Source organism: Phoca vitulina, unplaced genomic scaffold (genome assembly GCF_004348235.1).
Source record: "Phoca vitulina isolate PV1807 unplaced genomic scaffold, GSC_HSeal_1.0 scaffold6, whole genome shotgun sequence".
Lineage (NCBI taxonomy): Eukaryota > Metazoa > Chordata > Mammalia > Carnivora > Phocidae > Phoca > Phoca vitulina.
In genome coordinates, this window is record NW_022589709.1 from 60,622,514 (window position 1) to 60,640,533 (window position 18,020).

Below are 18,020 nucleotides of genomic sequence, written 5' to 3' on the forward strand. Positions count from 1 at the left end.
CACGTCCTACCTTCCAGAAAGTCGTCGCTTTTCTGTTCAGAGAGTTGTTGCTATTCTTTTATAGATCTCCTGTTGAGTTTGTAGGTGTTCAGAATGGTTTGATCCCTATCCAGCTGAATTCCTGAGAGGAGACGAAATCCAGGTCTCCTACTCCTCCGCCATCTTGCTCCGCCCCCTTGAGTTAAATGTTTTATTTCCAGTGTCTTGCCCAATGCTCAGAAGTAGATGTTCAATAAGTAACTTAAGTGGATACAGGAATATAATAAATTTAAGCACAGGAGTATGTGAAGTCATATGTAGGGAAGAAATGAGCAAAGTTGTGAAGGGTGGGGGTAATGGCCATTAGTGTACCACAGTAAACACTTCCCCGAGGAGAAAGTTCCGTGGAAGAGCTGAGTTTGTTTTCATAAAGAGTCCTGGGTTTATAAGGTGTAGGATGTTAGTTTTTCCCTCTTTGTTTCCACAGGTCAAAACAAAAAGCTGTAGCATCACAGTATGATAGTGTGATTTGCAGTAGCTTGTAAGACCCACCCAACCTTTTATTAATTCCAGTAAATTAATGTTCATGCTGATGTATAAGCCTTAAAAAGGCCAATACACAAAACTGTAGTTACTTTATTCAGATGAACTCAGAATTATTGTTAGTCCAAAGGGGAAAAAGTCAATAATTAAATACAGAAGAAATTCGGAAATAGATCACTGTCCCTTCACTCTGCATGTTTTCATAGCCATAGAAACTTCTACAGTTTAACCGGCTTACCCTGAAGAAAGTTTCCATAACCCAAAATGCTCTTATGAACATGCAAGAATCAATCTTAATTTCAAAGGGTCCAAAAGCACAAGTAAAACCAAGCAACTCCTTCAAATCGGATGCTTCATTTGGTACTCTAAAAACACTACTGCAACGAAATGTCTTTACCAGCCATCAAAAATGTAAAGTATCAAGTTTTGTAATAAAATGAAAGGTAATAATTTTCAACTAGTTTTCCCTCCTTTCATATAAATGGTATCCTACAGTATGTAGCCTTCTCAGATTGGCTTTTTTTCACTTAGATATAAGCGTGTAAAATTCACCCATGTTGTTGTGTGGATTGAAACCTCTGATTCTGAGCACCATGGTGTGCACGTACCACAGTTTATCCATTCACCTGTGGAGGGTCATCTGGGTTGCTTTCAGTTTTTGGCAATTATGAATAAAGTTGCCGTAAACCTGTGCATATAGGTTTTTGTGTGGACATAAATTTTCACCACTTGAGTCAGTAACTAGGATTGTGTTTACTCTGTCACATGGTAAGTCCATGTTTTAATTTTGGAAGAAATTGCCAGTCTGTCTGTCAAAGCGACTAACCTTTTTACATTCCCAATACCAATGGATAAATCTTTTCTTGCTCTACATCCTCACCTGTGTTGGATATTGCTGGTTTTTCATTTTAGACACTATAATGATATCTTGTTTTAATTTGCTTTTCCCTAATTAGAAATTATATGGAGTGTGTTGTCATGTGCTCTTCTGACATTTGCATATCTTCTCTGGAGAGACATCTGTTCAGATTTTTGCCTACTTGTTATTGGATTATTTATTTTCTTACTGCTAGGTTTGAGAGTTCTTTGCATTTTCTGGGTATAAGTCCTTGATCAGATATGTGATTTGCAAATATTTTCTCCCATCCTGAGATTGCTCTTTTCTTTCTCTTAGTGGTGTTATTTGCAAAGCAAAAATTTTTAAATTTAATAAAGTTCAAATTATTTTTTCTTTCATGAATTTTGCCCTTGATATTTTATGTAACATCTCATCACCAAACCTAAGGTCATGCCTGTTTTCTGTTGCTTCCTTTGAGAAATTTTATACTTTTGCACTTTCATTTGAGTCAAATTGAGTTTTTGAGTTAAATTCTGAATTGAATTTCATGTTAGGTGCAGAATGTGTGTTAAGGTTTATTTTTTGCATGTGTATGCTTTTTCTTTGCCAAAAATAAGTTGGACATATTTGTATGAGTCTTCATGAGCTTTCTGTTCAGTTCTATTTGTGTGTGTGTGTCCAATATCAGGTTACTTTAAATACTTAAATACTGTAGCATATGTGTATATATATATATATGCACATATATACATACATATATGCATATATATACATACATATACACATATATACATATATGCATATATATATACATACATATATACATACACATGTATCTTCTGTATTTTGTTCTTCATCCTTCTGATAGAAGTTTATCAACTGAATCAATCTTTTCAAAGAACAAGTTTTTAGTTGCATTGACTTTATTTTCTTTATTGTTTTACAATTTTAAATTTTATGGATTTCTGTTATCTTTATTATTGACTTCTTTTTGTTAGCTTGCTATTTACTTTTTTATTTTTCTGATGTATTAAGATAGACATTTAGATCATGGATTTGAGTTTTTATGTTTTGTAACATCAGCATTTAATGCTGTATATTTCCAACTAAGCCCTGTATTTTGTTAGATCCCACACATTTTGATATGCTTTATTATGCTTCTTATATAGTTCAAAGGTTTTAAATTAATTTCTTTTAAACCAATGGGTTTTTTAGAAGTGTGTTGCTTAATTTCCAAATGTTCAGCAATTTTCCATATATCTATCTGGTATTGGTTTTATTTTCATTCCATTGTGACCAGAAAAAAATGCTTTATGATTTCTGTTCCCCTACATCAGTTCTGTACCATAAGAGAAACTTCTCTAGTGCTCCACCAAATTTTCTGTGAGTTCTAGATGGGGTTGGTGGAGGAAAAGCTGGTAACAGGATATGCACTTGACCTAATTTTGCTTTCCCAACGGATTCACTATCTCTCACCAGTGTATACTCAATTTCCACTAATTTGCCAATCACCTAGCTGAACACTCTTACTGGTCTGGCTGTTTCATAACCCAGCAAGCCAGTAATCATGTCTTATCACAGCCTGCAGACTCTTATCCCTTATTTTGCACAAGTTGAATACTCCCTAAGTCTTCAGCACTATGATGAAGGTCAAGAAAATTTGAGAACTTGCTATTTGTTTGGCTTTTATACTCTTTACACATCATTCAGAGTTTGAAGGTTTTCTCTGTTTCCTAGGTTTGTTGAAAATAGTGTTTTTTTTCTCATTCTCCTATCACTTTGTATTATTTCCAAAAGAATTAATGGATGATTCAGAATTAAGTTGTCTCTGTATTTCTCTAAGCTTGATTTTTCAGTGGAATTTTAAAAAAATTAAACAACCTTTTTTTAATGCAGGAAGTATTTTTCAATAATCTCTTAAAATTTTTTCACTTCATTTGCATTCATATTACATTGTCCTCCTCATGCTTTTTCTTTTCCTCATGCTTGTAATGTTTTTCTGTATTGGCCTCACAAGAGCTTAGTTTGTTTGATTGCACTTCTTAAAGAACAATAGCATCAATGAAGTAGATAAGTCTCTTGTTAATGAATGAAAATTTATTCATTACAAGTTAACTATGATGCAGTAAATTCAGATAAATACTTGGAATCGATTCTTGAGGGTGTATTTATAAAATGTTGTATGTCTCAAATACCAGTTTCTTTCTCTTCCTGAACCTGAAAATGTGGCTGGGAAAAGACATTTGAAAAGATCATAATAATGTAAAATACAAAATCTCTTTGTACATTTCTTTCTCTTAAATCAAAGTATCATTAATTTCTAAGCCAAGGTGGAAGCCCTCTTATTAAGTTAAAGTATAATCTTTTTTAAAAATATTACTTATTTATTTGAGAGAGAGCATAAGTAGGGGCGAGGAGCAGAGGGAGAGGGAGAAGCCGGCTCCTCGCTGACCAGGGAGCCCGATGCAGGGCTCGATTCCAGGACCTCGGGATCATGACCTGAGCTGAAGGCAGACTCTTAACTGACTGAGCCACCCAGGCACCCCTAAAATAGAATCTTAGTGGTTGAAATTTCTTCCTTGTTTTAAGTTACTTTGAAGATTTTTTTTTTACTATTTAAAAAATCCCTAGATTACTTTTCATTTGCTCCAATTGCTTTCAATTCTCTTCATTTGGGAGAGAAATCAAATGTGTCACTAGATCATTATCTTTTTAGTTTCCATTAGGACTTAACTATAGCACAATTGAAATATTCTTTGCTACTATGCTTCATAATGTAGTAATAAAATTTCCTTAGTTTCAAGAAAAGCTGGTTACAATTTTTAGATATGACATCAACTGATAAAGGAGTATTGAAGTCTCCAACTAAAATAGTAGATTCATCTATTTCTCCCTGCAGCTTTATTGGTTTTGCCTACATATTTTGATACTTTGTTGTTAGGTGCATACACATTAATGATTATTATGACTTATTGGAGGATTGCCCTTTTCAATCTTTAGGTAGTATCCCCTTTATCCCTGATAATTTTCCTTGCTCTCAAGTCTGTTTGTATGAAATCAATATAGCTACTCCAGCTTTTTTTGATTAGTGCTAGCATGATATTGTCTTTCTCCATCACCCGAGTTTTAATCTGTCTTTGTTTTTATATTTAAGTAGGGTTTCTTGTAGAAAAACAGTCTAACATTTCTGCCACATATAAGTCTAATTTTGATAATGACTCTCTTTCTTCAAAGTGGGTTTTTTATCTTTTAGTATGCTTTGTAAGTAAGTAGGTAAGCTGGACATGATGTACTAGATAAAGGAAACTAAGATAAATAGGTCATTTGTGTGAGGTTTACGGTTATCTGGTTATAAGTTAGTCTCTGTTTACTATTTGTTATAATTCTAAGTGTTAGAGGCTAAAATTTCCCCTGGTGTCCTTGGTTGTGTCTTCCCTGCTGTCTCTGAGTTTCTCTAGAGACTTTTCAAATAAGGTCTGAGATGTATAGTTCTTTCAGTTGTATCCCCCTGTTATTACACCGGAGCCCTCCTGATGTGGTGGTAATGTTGGAGGGAGGGAAGAGAAAACATTCTATTGTCCTATTATTATGGATTAAATGTTTGTGTTCACCAAAATTTATATGTTGAAATCCCAATCTCCAACATGATGTTATTAAGAGGTGAGGGCTTTGGGATGTGATTAGGTCATGAGGGTAGAGTCGTTAAGAATATTAGTGCTCTTGGGTGCCTGGTGGCTCAGTTGGTTAAGCGACTGCCTTCGGCTCAGGTCGTGATCCTGGAGTCCTGGGATCGAGTCCCGCGTCCGGCTCCCTGCTCGGTGGGGAGTCTGCTTCTCCCTCTCCCGCTCCCCCCTCTTGTGCTCTCTCTCTCTCAAATAAATAAATAAAATCTTAAAAAAAAAAAAAAAGAATATTAGTGATCTTATAAAAGGGATGCCAGAGAGTGTTCTCACCACTTCAGCCATGTGAGAACACAGGAAACCACCATCTGTGAACCAGGAAGTGGGTTCTCACTAGACAGCAAGTCTGCCAACACTTTTATCTTGGACTTTCTAGCCGCTAGAACTATGAGAAATAAATTTCTATTGTTTATAAGCTATTCGGTCTAAGGTATTTTGTTCGAGCAGCCTGAACTATGACATTCTATGGTCCTATGATTAGGTGTCAGTTTTTAAGTGAGCTGGTGACCCAGAGATTTGACTTTCCCAAGTATTTCCTGACACCTCTCCACTTCCATAGGTGAGACAGGAAGCCTAGAGGTGGCTAACGTTATATATTCACTAACCTTCTACATGCAAAACTAGCAAGGGCTGACATTGGGCCTTCCCCTTCCCCTGTATGGGTTAGGGTCCAGTAAAACCCCAGTCACTTAGGCTGTGATAAAAACAGTTTCTCTTAAGGACAGGCCTTGATAGGAAGAACAGAATGCTTTGGGAATAGTTCAGGTGGCTTCTTTTTTTCCTCCCTCTGCCAAAATCACAAGGGATTTTTTTTTTCCTGATTATCAATGTGAGAAAATGGTGGGACTCCTAGAGGTGAAATCAAAAAATGTTGGGGGTATCCCTACAGCTGGGGGCCACGTCCTGGGGTTTAATTCCCAAGCTTGTCCACCCTGAACCTCCAGCACCTGCTAATTATAGTTGGGGTTTCCCTACCCTGGTGTTGGTTCCCACAGTCCTTTGTGCTCCAGGGCTTCCCCTCCAGTGACTTATTCTCTCCAACTGGCTGCTTGTTTCTCCAATTCTAGAGGTAGTGGTTTGCCCTGTGACCTCACTTCTCTGATGGATCTAAGACAAGTTGTTGATTTTCAGTTTGTTCAGATTGTTTTTCTTGTCATGAGTACTGACGTGACAGCTTCTAAGATCTTTACATGCTGGATCAAATAACAGAATTCTATTTCTTGTAACTTTAATATTTTATGACTTTCCCAAGCATTATTAATTTTAACTCAGGTTTAAATAGCAGGTGATAGGTTTGACAAAATTTGGTTGATGTGTTGAAGTTTCTCATTCCCTTTTATTCCATGACCACAAGGAGATGATTGTTCAGAATGCATGGGGATGTCTCTGACTTGATTCCCATGTCTTTTTTGTCATCCGCCATCAGGAATATTCAAGTTCACATGAAAAAGGTTTAATTTCTGATTCCAGGGATTTGAGTCTTTGAGAAAAATTTTCATGAGTTTCAAACAATCTATTGTTGTTTTTTTGTTGTGTTTTTTTTTTAATGTAGTATCAAATGATTGCTGACCTTTGTTTTACCAAGTTTAAGAGGGAAAGGGAATCATTCTCCTAAGTCACTAGTGAATTATCTGTGCCCCATGGTTCCATGTAACAGGATTTTGAAGAGCTAGTTTCCAGTCAACACCATTCAGTACACTGTCCCAGGGGCTGGAGAAGAACATCAAGTAAAATGAGCTCAGAATATGTAAATAAATTTAATGGCAGCATTATGGGAGTTCATACTGAATCATACAAAATAGTTACAAAAGATAAAAGAATAGTCATTTGGGGACAAAAATAAATATAAGAACAACAGAAAATGAAAGTGAAAAAAGAAAAGAAATAATGAGAGAGAATGCCCATGTTCGCTACATACACAGAATGATAAGCTGTCAACTTGTCAGTTTCTTCCTGCAAGGAAACTCTTTCACTCAATCTAATAATAATCAAGCTAAAGATAAATGGTGTACTAAAGAAAGAAAATATGAAGATAAATGTTCAGAGTTCACATCAACTATATTAATGTCACTTCTTGGCAGATTCACCTTTGCCAACACTTCTCCCACTGTTATGTATACTCCATTTTTGCGCCGTTTATTTCTGCTTGCTTTGGCTAGCTTTTTCGGGAACAATGATGGCTATGCAATGAGAATTTCGACTCTTGGCATATACTTCATATTTACATTAGTATCCAAGTGCATAATTTCTTGAGCTGTCTCACAGCATTAAAAACATTTAAAGGACTGTAGATTGAGTTTTACTTTTTTAAAAAGTGGTAGAAACAAAGCTGTATGTTCAGCGCGCCATTCTCATTTTTCTTGAAACACAAGAAGACTGTATTTACCAGCCTCCCTTGTATTGAGATCAGGGCCGTGTGATTATTCTCTGGATAGTCTAGTCAACAGATGTCATGCTGAAAAACTGTATCTGCCACTCCAGCCCTGTGTAACCCCACGTGCTATCATCCTCTCCCTCCCTGTCCCTTCCTCCTCCTCATTCTTGTGATTGGGATCAAAGGTCCCCAGGATAACAGAGCTACACTTGTTGAAGAGGGGATGCCAAGGAGAGCCACTAATCCACATTGGATTGTGCTGTGAGTGAAAAGTAAATGTATATTGTACTAAGCCACTAAGAGTTTGGGATTGTTTTTGAGAGTAGTTCATGAGCATTACTCCGACTACAACAGAACTATCCACCTTTTGAAGTTCAGAAAGGTGAAAACTACAGGTTGTGTTCTATCTCCAAAGCAATATTCCACCAATTTAAAGTCATGGAGAACTGGAGAGTGCCCGTGGTCCTTATAATCCACACTTCCTAGCAAATTGCCTACACTTTGGTGGGGTGAATATCGTGGTGCTCTTGTAGCAGAGAAAATGAATGTTCACGAGATTCTCAGTTACTTAGCAAGCCAGAAAATAGATGAACCAGGAAAAGGGCTAATATTTCTATGCTTTATCTTTGGTTTCTGTAGGGTATTTCTTCACATTGTGTCCTTAGAATCCATCTTCTGTGTTCAGAGAGCCAAAATTAGCAGGCAGGCTCAAGTTCTATTATTTCCTATGTGAGCAGCTCTGAATCCTTGTTCATAAAACTAAACACCAGTAACATATGCTGTTGCCAAATACACCTGCACATCAGAGGAGGAGGATATTGAAGCCCAAAGTGGGGTTTTTTTTCACTATTTTTTAGTGATAGAACATTAATAGTTCTCACAAAAAAAAAGTTTGCTATCAGTATCCTTTTGTCCTCTTTGACAATTCTAAAGCTTATTTTCAGGTGCAATTCTGAAATGACTGCAAATCTTGAAGATAGCGTTGCCTGTGTTATTTAGTAGGATCGGTGGCTCTGCAGCCACATGTGGTGTCCACGACGTAGTCTATCAGCGTCATTGGGACCATTGTGGTTAAGCTTGTCTGCAGCTTTTCTTCAGGCTGCTAAACTCCAAGGCTTGTAATTCATCCCCCCGCCCCCCATCCCTTGGCTGACTTGCGAAGCATGGTCCATTTAGGAGTTGACTTTTCCTTAGCAATTTATTTTTTTTTTTTTTTTGCTTCAAGTTTTTTTTTAAGTTCTAGTTAGTTAGCCTACAGGGCAATATTGGTTTCAGGAGTAGAATTCAGTGATTCATCACTCACCTATAACACCCAGCACTCATCACAACAGGTGTTCTCCTTAATACCTATCACCCATTTATCCCATCCCCTCCCACCTCCCTCTATCAGCCCTGTTTGTTCTCTGTGCTTAAGAGTCTCTTGTGGTTTGCCTCTCTCTCTGTTTTTATCTCATTTTATTTTTCTTTCTGTTCCCCTATGTTCATCTGTTTTGCTTCTTAAATTCCACATATGAGTGAAATAATATGGTATTTCTCTATCTCTGACTTATTTCGCTTAGCATAATATACTCTAGCTCTATCCATGTTGTTGCAAATGGCAAGATTTCATTCTTTTTGATAGCTGAGTAATATTCCATTATATATATGACATTTGGGCTGTTTCTATAGTTTGGCTATTGTTGATAACGCTGCTGTAAACGTTGGGGTGCATGTATCCCTTTGAATCAGTATCTTGGGGTAAATACCTAGTAGTGTAATTGCTGGATCATAGAGTAGTTCTATTTTTAACTTTTTGAGGAGACTTTGTACTGTTTTCCAGAGTGGCTGCACCAGTTTGCATTCCCACCAACAAGAAAACAATTATTTTTAACTGAAGTGTCCTTAATCTTAAGACAGAAGTCATTACTGACCACCAAGGTTTAAACATTATCACCCTCTCTACTTGGAAAAAAAAAAGTGATGCTTATTTAATTGGTTTTAAAATAATAACATTCTGAAAACATTAACAGCCAAATAGCATTTAATGAATAATTCTGAAAATGAAACCACAAAGCCAAGGATCTGTGACTTCTCAATAACTTCTGCCTATTATTTTTCCTCATGTTTATAGTAGACTGTACATTTTGCTTACAGTTTAACTGTTGCTCTCTCATTGAATGTTTCTTTGGAAATAATGGGTTTGGAAAAGATAAAAACTAAACCAAATAGCACAGTGTGAAGTTTGTTTACAGTAAGCTTTAAAAAGAAAGTATTACTCCACATTTCATTCAATTAAATTCCTATCACACCAATTTTTTTTTCTGACCACTTTTGTCATGAAAATGAATTATTAAATTCACTACCCTAAAGAACTTTGGTTCAAATATGATCCTCACAAGAATCGAACAGTAAAAGCATTTCATTCTAATATTCTTGAAATACTGCTTTTTCACTTAGGGATAAAAAAGAATATGCACTGAGAAAGATACAGGATTATTTAAAAACCATTTTGGGGGGAGATGTAGGGATTGTTTTTAAGACACAAGTCCTAAACTTCATATAGCTAAAATATGTGACAAGTTATTCTTATTTCAATGATTTCTTTTCACAGTCTGGCCAAAGAATACATTTTGTGGTGGCGGGGTGGGGGGGATTGCAACTGCTGGCTAGCCTTCATTTTGAGATCTCGCTTGCTGAGTGTTGTTGTTGGTGTTTTAATCATGAGTGTTGCACAGTCTTGAACTTCATTGCTTTTATTTGGCCTTTGAAAAAAGTTACCTTTAGGTCTTTTAACTTCTTTATTTCATTTTTGTTTTTTCTCAGTCTGTTGGTTGTGGTTTATTGGGATTCATGTTTTAACATCAACTGCATTTTCATTTGCTGAGATATCACCCTTGTAGAAATCCTATTAGCTTTCTAAATATGAATATTCAAATAAGAGAGACTATAACTACCATAAACTTAGAGAATACATCAGCCTCCTTTCCTGGGCTAGGGCTGCTCCTCTCCTTGTATTAAACCACATCTCTCCTGCCTCCGAATACACTGGCATCCTTTGTAAATTAGAAAACCTTTCCCAGAAACAACATTATGTTGATAGTGTTGACCTCATTCCTAAATTCTTGTGTCAATTTCTAACAGCTTGCTGCACCTGGATGGCTAAGGTAATGTGGTCTCAAATTTAGTATGTTTAAAACCAATCTTAAATAAATTTTAAAAAATGATAAAGCCAGTCTTTGGTGTCTCCCCCATTTGTGCACACCAGCTATTGCATTTCATTTAAGAACCTTTCTATTCATTCTGTCTGCAGGCATCATTTGGGATTCTTTCATATCCTTCACTATTCATATTCAATCTCTTCAAAATCTTTGCAATTTTTTCCTCCTATTCAACCTCCATGGGGCTGCCTCTGCTTAGCTCCTTATCATTTGTCACTGGAACTATAAATCTCTCTGCCTCATGTCTGCCGTACTTCTAATCTATTCTTCACAGTGCCACAAGAGTGGGATTTATTACACATCAAAATGTTATCATATTGTTTCACTGCTTAAAATCCTTTAGCGTACTTCCATCTTCACTCCCCAAAACATACCTTCTTCCAACATACCAAATCTATAATCGCAAGACTGATGTCTTCCTTCTCTCACACTTTTTTGCATATTCTTTCCACTCCTGGGAATGACTTTCGCCCTTGTCCAACTGGCAGCAGTTATCACATCTTCAACATTCAGCTCAAGCTCCCTCCCTGGTAGTTAACCTTCCTTTTCTCTGTATTCTGGGATTAGGTACACAAAACAGATGGTAGTAAGGTTCACAGAGAGCAAAGATAATACCCCTAACAATCCTTTTCAACCTTAATAATTTCTTTCAGCTTTGTAATTACATGGGAATAGTACTAAAATTTAAGTAGGTAATATGAAATAATAATACACACCCTGACGGATATTAAAATGGGTATGTGTGGTGGTGCCTGGGTGGCTCAGTCGGTTAAGCTTCCAACTCTTGGTTTCGGTTCAGGTCATGATCTCAGGGTCCTGGGAAGGAGCACTGCATCCAGCTCCGCGCTCAGTGTGGAGTCAGCTTGAGATTCTTTCCCCCTCCCTCCCCCTCTGCTCCTCCCCTGCTGGTGCATGCATGCTCTTTCTTTCTCTCTCTCTTGCTCTCTCTCTCTCAAATAAATAAATAAATAAAATATTTAAAATAAATAAATAAAAACATAAATAAAATGTGTGTGTGTGTAGTAGAAGTCACTCATTTGTAAATTAACTAAGAATGTATAGCTTCAGGGAGTCTATAGGTTTACTCAATTTTCATTTGTTTCCTGAAAAACTGGCATTGATTCCTTCATTGTTAAGAGAATTAAGATTATATTACTTTGACAAATCAATCAAATGATTATGGGAAACAAAAGACAAGAAATTTTAAATTTCCCAGATTGAAAATAATGAATAAGATACACTTACTTTTACAGGAATACACTAAAATGTGTCCTTCTGTAAAATATATCAATCCTCATTTCTCATTATTATTTCCCTCTTAAAACTGAGAATGAGAAATATTAAAAATTGTGATTGGAGGTTATTCCTAACTTTCCCTTCACAGCTTCTGAAGTTGGGGTCAGTGATCCATCTGTCTTTTTCAGAATTTCCTGAGGTATTTGCCAATTAAAAGTGAAGATACCTGAGTCTTATCCTATTCCTATTAAATGAGTTTCTAGGGGTGGCATAATTTGACTCTGATATAACCACCAACTACATGATTCCAGTGTTCTCCAAAGTTACAAAGCCATGCATCTAGTCCATTTGCTTAGTGTATGTCTCTTAGTCTTCTCTTGAAGACTTCCAGTAGTGCAAAACTCTGAATTTCTGAAAGTAGTCCATTTAGATTTTTTTATGATAGTGTAATTTACATACAATAAAAATCACATTTTGGGCAACCCTGTCGGAACCCTTCTCACTCTTGAGAGCTTTTCCTGTATCTTCCCTTAATAAACTTCTATCTCTTTACTCAAAAAAAATTGCGCATTTTTTAGTGTTCACTTTATTCATTTTTGACACTCATATACACTCATGTAACCATCACCCAAAGATACAGAACATTTATTTATTTATTTTTTAAGATTTTATTTATTTATTTGACAGAGCAAGAGAGCAGAAGCAGGAGGGACAGTAGAGGGAGAGGGAAAAGCAGGCTCCCTGCTGAGCCAGGAGCCTGATGCCGGCTCAATCCCAGGACCCTGCGATCATGACCTGAGCCAAAGGTGGATGCTTAACAATCTGAGCCACACAGGTGCCCCAAAACAGAACATTTCCATCATCCCAGAAAGATTACTCCTTCCACTTTCCATGCATTTATTTCCTTCATAAAGGGGCTGCTGGTGATTCCAACACCTCAGGTCAATCTTACCCGTTAGAGAACTTTATATAATTGGAAATTAAAAGTAAGTGTTCTCTTATGTCCAGCTTCTGTTGCTCAGTTTAACATCTCTTGTAAGATTCAGTCATAGTATTGAATGTATCCACAGTCCATTCACTTTTAGTTCAGGTTAACATTCTATTGTATGAAAATACCAAATATCTTTCTCCTCACTTAATGCTGGACATTTGGACTGTTCCCATTTTTCAGTTTATTATGAACAAGCCTGTTAGAACGTTTTTATAAAAGTATTTGTGTAGATATGTTTTCATTTACTTGGGATAATTATTTGGGATTGGAATTGCTAGATGATGTGTGTTTGACTTCATAAGAAACTGCAAATATTTCTTCAAAGTGATTGTACCATTTTGCGTTGCCACCAAAAATGTATGATGATTCTAGCTGCTACTATCCAATATTTGGTGTTACTGAGCTTTTCTTTGATTTTAATTGTTCTAGTGAGTAAGAAATAGTGCCTCCCATTGAGCTTTAAATTTGAATTATCATAGTTGTAAAAATACTTAGTATCTTTCCATACACTTACTGGTTTTTCCTATATTTGTTTGTGCATAATATCAGTTTATGTCTTTTTCCCCCGTTTTAAAGTGGGTTTTGGTCTTTTCATTTTTTGATTTCTAAGTCCATTTGTGTTGTATTAAAAAATCTCAATACTCAATTTTGAGAGACTTGAATGTAGTACACCACTAAAAATGGCATTTTGATACATTTTTAAATTGTTTTGGGGGCACCTGCCTGGGTCAGTTGGTTAAATGTCTGACTTTGGCTCAGGTCATGATCTCAGGGTTCTGGGATCGAGATCTGAGATGGGCTCCCTGCTCAGCATGGCGTCTGCTTGTCCTTCTGTCTCTGTCCCTCCCCCTGCTTGTGCTCTCTCTCTCTCAAATAAAATTAAAAAAAAATCCTAATCAACAAGCATTTGTACTGTATTGCCTGAATTTGATTAATTTGGTTTATCTATTTACAAAATAGCCTTGAGAGATTAAAACCAAGGTATCTTTATTGTTTTGTAAAAAGAGGAAGACACTTTTAGAGACACTTCGTTCTTAGTTACAGTAGAATTCTGAGTGACAGTATTTATGCAGCTGACATTTTCTGTTCTGATGACTTAGAGTCCACATCCCTTTCTTGCAAAATCACTAACACAGGGAGTTGTGGGAGTCATTTTTCCTATTTTATGTGAAACTTGGTAATAGTTCTTTGCTGCCTGAAAGAAATGACTTAGAGTGTGAACATCCAATTGGCTAATTTGGGGCATCTATTCTAGATCATCATGTGTTTCACCTTTTCAATGTGTAATTCCCAGGATATATCTTCCTGATATATATTCACTTAATATGTTGAACTTGCCCAAATGCACCAAAGTGTACTTAACCTTGGCCTCTGACATCGAATTTACTGTTCCTATGATCTTCAATAAACATGATTCAGTATGCATTTATTGAAGGTCTTTTTTGTACACAGTACTCTGGGAAGCATTAAGTTCCCAGATGCCATTCTGGTGCAGTATCCAGCCCAGTACTATGTATATCCAGTCAATTAGTGTGCATGTGGACATCTTTCAACTGGGGTTCATTGACTGTTGGTTCTAAAAGTACAGCAGCCTGAGTACCCTGAAATCCTTCAGTACAGTTTCACAGAAATGTCGGCTAGAAAAACTCATTATTTTAAATACTTTTCAATATCTTGCTGGGCTCACTGAAAAGAAAGAAAAGTGACCACGTGTCAGAAACTAGAAGGAGTTAATAATCATAGCAGCCACTTAAAAAATGACACTGAATCAGCTGCCACAGCGTGGTCATAGATGTAGTGGTGGGTGGTCTTGGTTGCCAGGGTCTTAGCAAGGAGGGATACTCACCCAGGGATGGGAGAGGAGGCCAGGCATCCGTGAAATGTAAGAAGCAAGAACAGAAATCCAGCATGAAGTCTGGATTGGTAAAGAGTGGGCCAGGGAAATTTTATTCCACTCGTCTAGGAATAATAATGAAACTTGATTCTCCCTCAATGCAGGCACAGGAGGCCTAAGACAAAACAAAACGAAAAATAAAAAAAGCTAAACAAAACAAAAGATCACTAAATGCAATGAAATACTAGATACTAAACCCATGAAATCATAAAATCAACTATAAACAGTAAGAAATACTATAAATATATAATAGTATTTAAGATCATTATTAAGCATTGAGAGCACTGAAGATAGTTGTTGATTTGGGAATACTTTATATTTGGCTTTCTGGCATATATCTTTCTGGCATTTGGTTGGTGGTCACTTCCATATCCTATTTAAGCAGTCAGTTGTCTTGCCAGTATTGGAATAGTTGTGAAGAATATTCCTAATGCCAAGTATGCTGACTCATGCAGATTCATGGTGAAAAGGTGCAGGGCTAGAGATAGCCTAGGGACACAAAAGTATGCTATAGCACATGTCCCAAAAGTACATGGACCAAGAAAGAGAAATCATGTTTGAGATGTATAAAGACAGAAATGAGTATGTGTATAATTCTTCCAATGATTAGCTGTATCTACTTGTAAACAGAAGATTCAGATTCCATTAAGCTAGTCAATAGACATTCTCCCTTACCAGGAATATATTCAATTACGTAGTGTATAAATATATCAGACTTTCCCCCTCTTTATTGTTGAGAACCAGGTGAAATAGAATTTATTAATGTTTTGCTGTTTATAGAACACAAATCAGTAAAAGTACTCTAAATACGTGTACCTATATGGAGAGTATCATGCTTTTTGCATCCCTATATGTGGATTGCATATTAGCACACTGGATTCCTTTCCTTCTGATGAAGTCTGAAATCTCCTGATGAAATGGTATCTGAAAGTGCCACTAACAAAAGACTCTTTCTTCTGTGAAAAGCAAAGCTTTTGTGCCTGTTTATCAATAAGTCAAGGTGTATAGGGTAAGAGGAATTTGATTATAAAAGTATTAGCTCAAAATAGTGGAGCAGCAATTTTAAAATACATTTGGCCTGCTCTTGGGTGATAATTTCTGGTTCATTTTGTATGTCAGTAATGATTTAATCAGGGAAGGGAAACCACTGTGCATATTGTGGAATAAGGAATTTATGATAGGAATTAGAATTTGCTTAATTGTTGGAGATGCTGGCAAGATAAAGGTCCAAGAGAAATATTAAAAGATCAGAAAAATGTCACCTACAGTGTTGGCACAGGTGAAGAAATCTGAAAATGAGGTACATGGAGCTGCTGGAGTGGGATTCTTAAGGACAGTGATTTAGAGGCTGGTGGAAAGGTTTTTAGTTCTTTGAGATTATCGCTGCTCTAAGTACCCAGTGAAGTATCAGGTGGTGGCCTTGGGGTTGGTCAACAGGACCACATGTAAGGAGAGCTGGGCTTGGAGTCTGGAAGAGTAACGACAAACTGGAATCTGCCTGCACCTCTCTATGTGTCATTCACTGACTCTGAGCGATGATGACCTCAGATAATAATGACTGATATTTCATTTATTCCTCCCAAATTTTGCCTGCCTTCCCTCGTGGCCATGTCAAATGCAGAACCAGACAGGGAGATTCTGAAAAACCTAGCTCTCCCTATAACCAACTTGACATTAAAAGCATCCCAAAGCTGTATATGGTCTTCCAGGATTTTTTGTCATAACAGAATTTATGAATTGAATAAAATTTCCATGTTTTAAAGTAAAATCCAAAAAAGGAAGCAAAGCCAAAAATCAGATGGTAGGAATCATGAGGGTAAGAGAAAGAGTTGAAACTGCCAAGGAAATATGGATAATAAAAATGACAACAGAAAGAATCAAGATTTTTAAAGATCAGGATCCTTGAAAACAGGACACACACAAGATGAAGGAAAATAAAAGAAATAATTTAGAACCTCACATTTTTTACAGACAAGAGAGGGTGCAAAAATGGCTTGCAGCAGAATTCCAATGAATTCTTTGATTTCTCTTAGTTCTGAACATTTTCATAATGACTTGTTAGGAGGAGAAACAATTTTATTGAACACGGTTTAATGAAAGACAATTTAGTTTTCATAGTATAACACTCATGACTCTCTGGAGAAGGCATGGAGGTAAAAACAGGTTAGTGCATATTGCTGATTAAAAGTATATTTAAGACTAATTACTGAGCAAGAAAATTTTAAGGGTCCTAAGACCTTATATCTCGTGTATGAAAGAAAGTGATAGACATTTCCTCAAATGTTACAAAAATCTTAGCATCAAATGACATGACCAATTGTAAGTCATGAAACTGAGAAACGACACTAAATTCCAATAAGTAAAAAAAAAAAAAAATGTTTAACTTCCTCAGAAAAAGATTTAATTATTTTCAGTGTTTTTCTATTATGTTTAAAAATTGTTGTCAGATGAAGAGTTGATCAAAAAGTAAACAGCCAAAAACAGAAGAATAAAAGCATTAGTCAGGCAGCTAAGTAATAAAACATACTTACATTTTGCTATCTCGTGATGTTTATGGCATCTGCCAACTTTTAAAAGCTGTTAATTTGCTATGATTTGCTTTTTTAATCCCAGTAAGTATTAACTTTCTTGCCTAATTTTATATTGTAATTGTTCTAGTCTTTTTTCTTAAGTGAGTGCCTGTGGAACAACAAATAGTACATGAAGGAAATAAAATTAGAGCTATGTTTTAAATCTGTTACATTTATGTGGAGAGATAGGATTTGATAGGCTCTCAATCTCTTCTTCTTTTTTTAATCTAAAATAATTTCACTTCTCTCCGCTCTTTGCACGGTGAAGCAGTGGCTATCCCCAACTCAAAAACTTACATAGTATTTGGATGAAGTTACCTTTTTTTCCCCAAGATATATTCAAGAAACATGGAGATCTCTTTTCCTCAGGTCTGAGTTGGGTCCATCATTAGAGTAGATATGTAGAGATACAAGTTGTAGTCTGCTACCTCTGAGTGCCAGATATTGAATAACATGGCGTCCATAGGTTCTTCCACGAATTTGTTATGTAGAACCCTTAAAAGCACAGGTAAAGTCCTCTCCCTTATTGAGGCCTGAATTAGTTTTCCAGTGCTGCCCTAACAAAGTAATAAAACTAGGTGGCTTAAACAGTAGAAATGTACCTCCTCACAATTCTGGAGGTGAGGAGTGGGAGAGCAAAATGTCAGCAGAGTTGCTTCCTCCTGAAATTTGTGAGAGAGAATTGTTCCATGCATCTCATCTTAATTCCTGTGGTTTG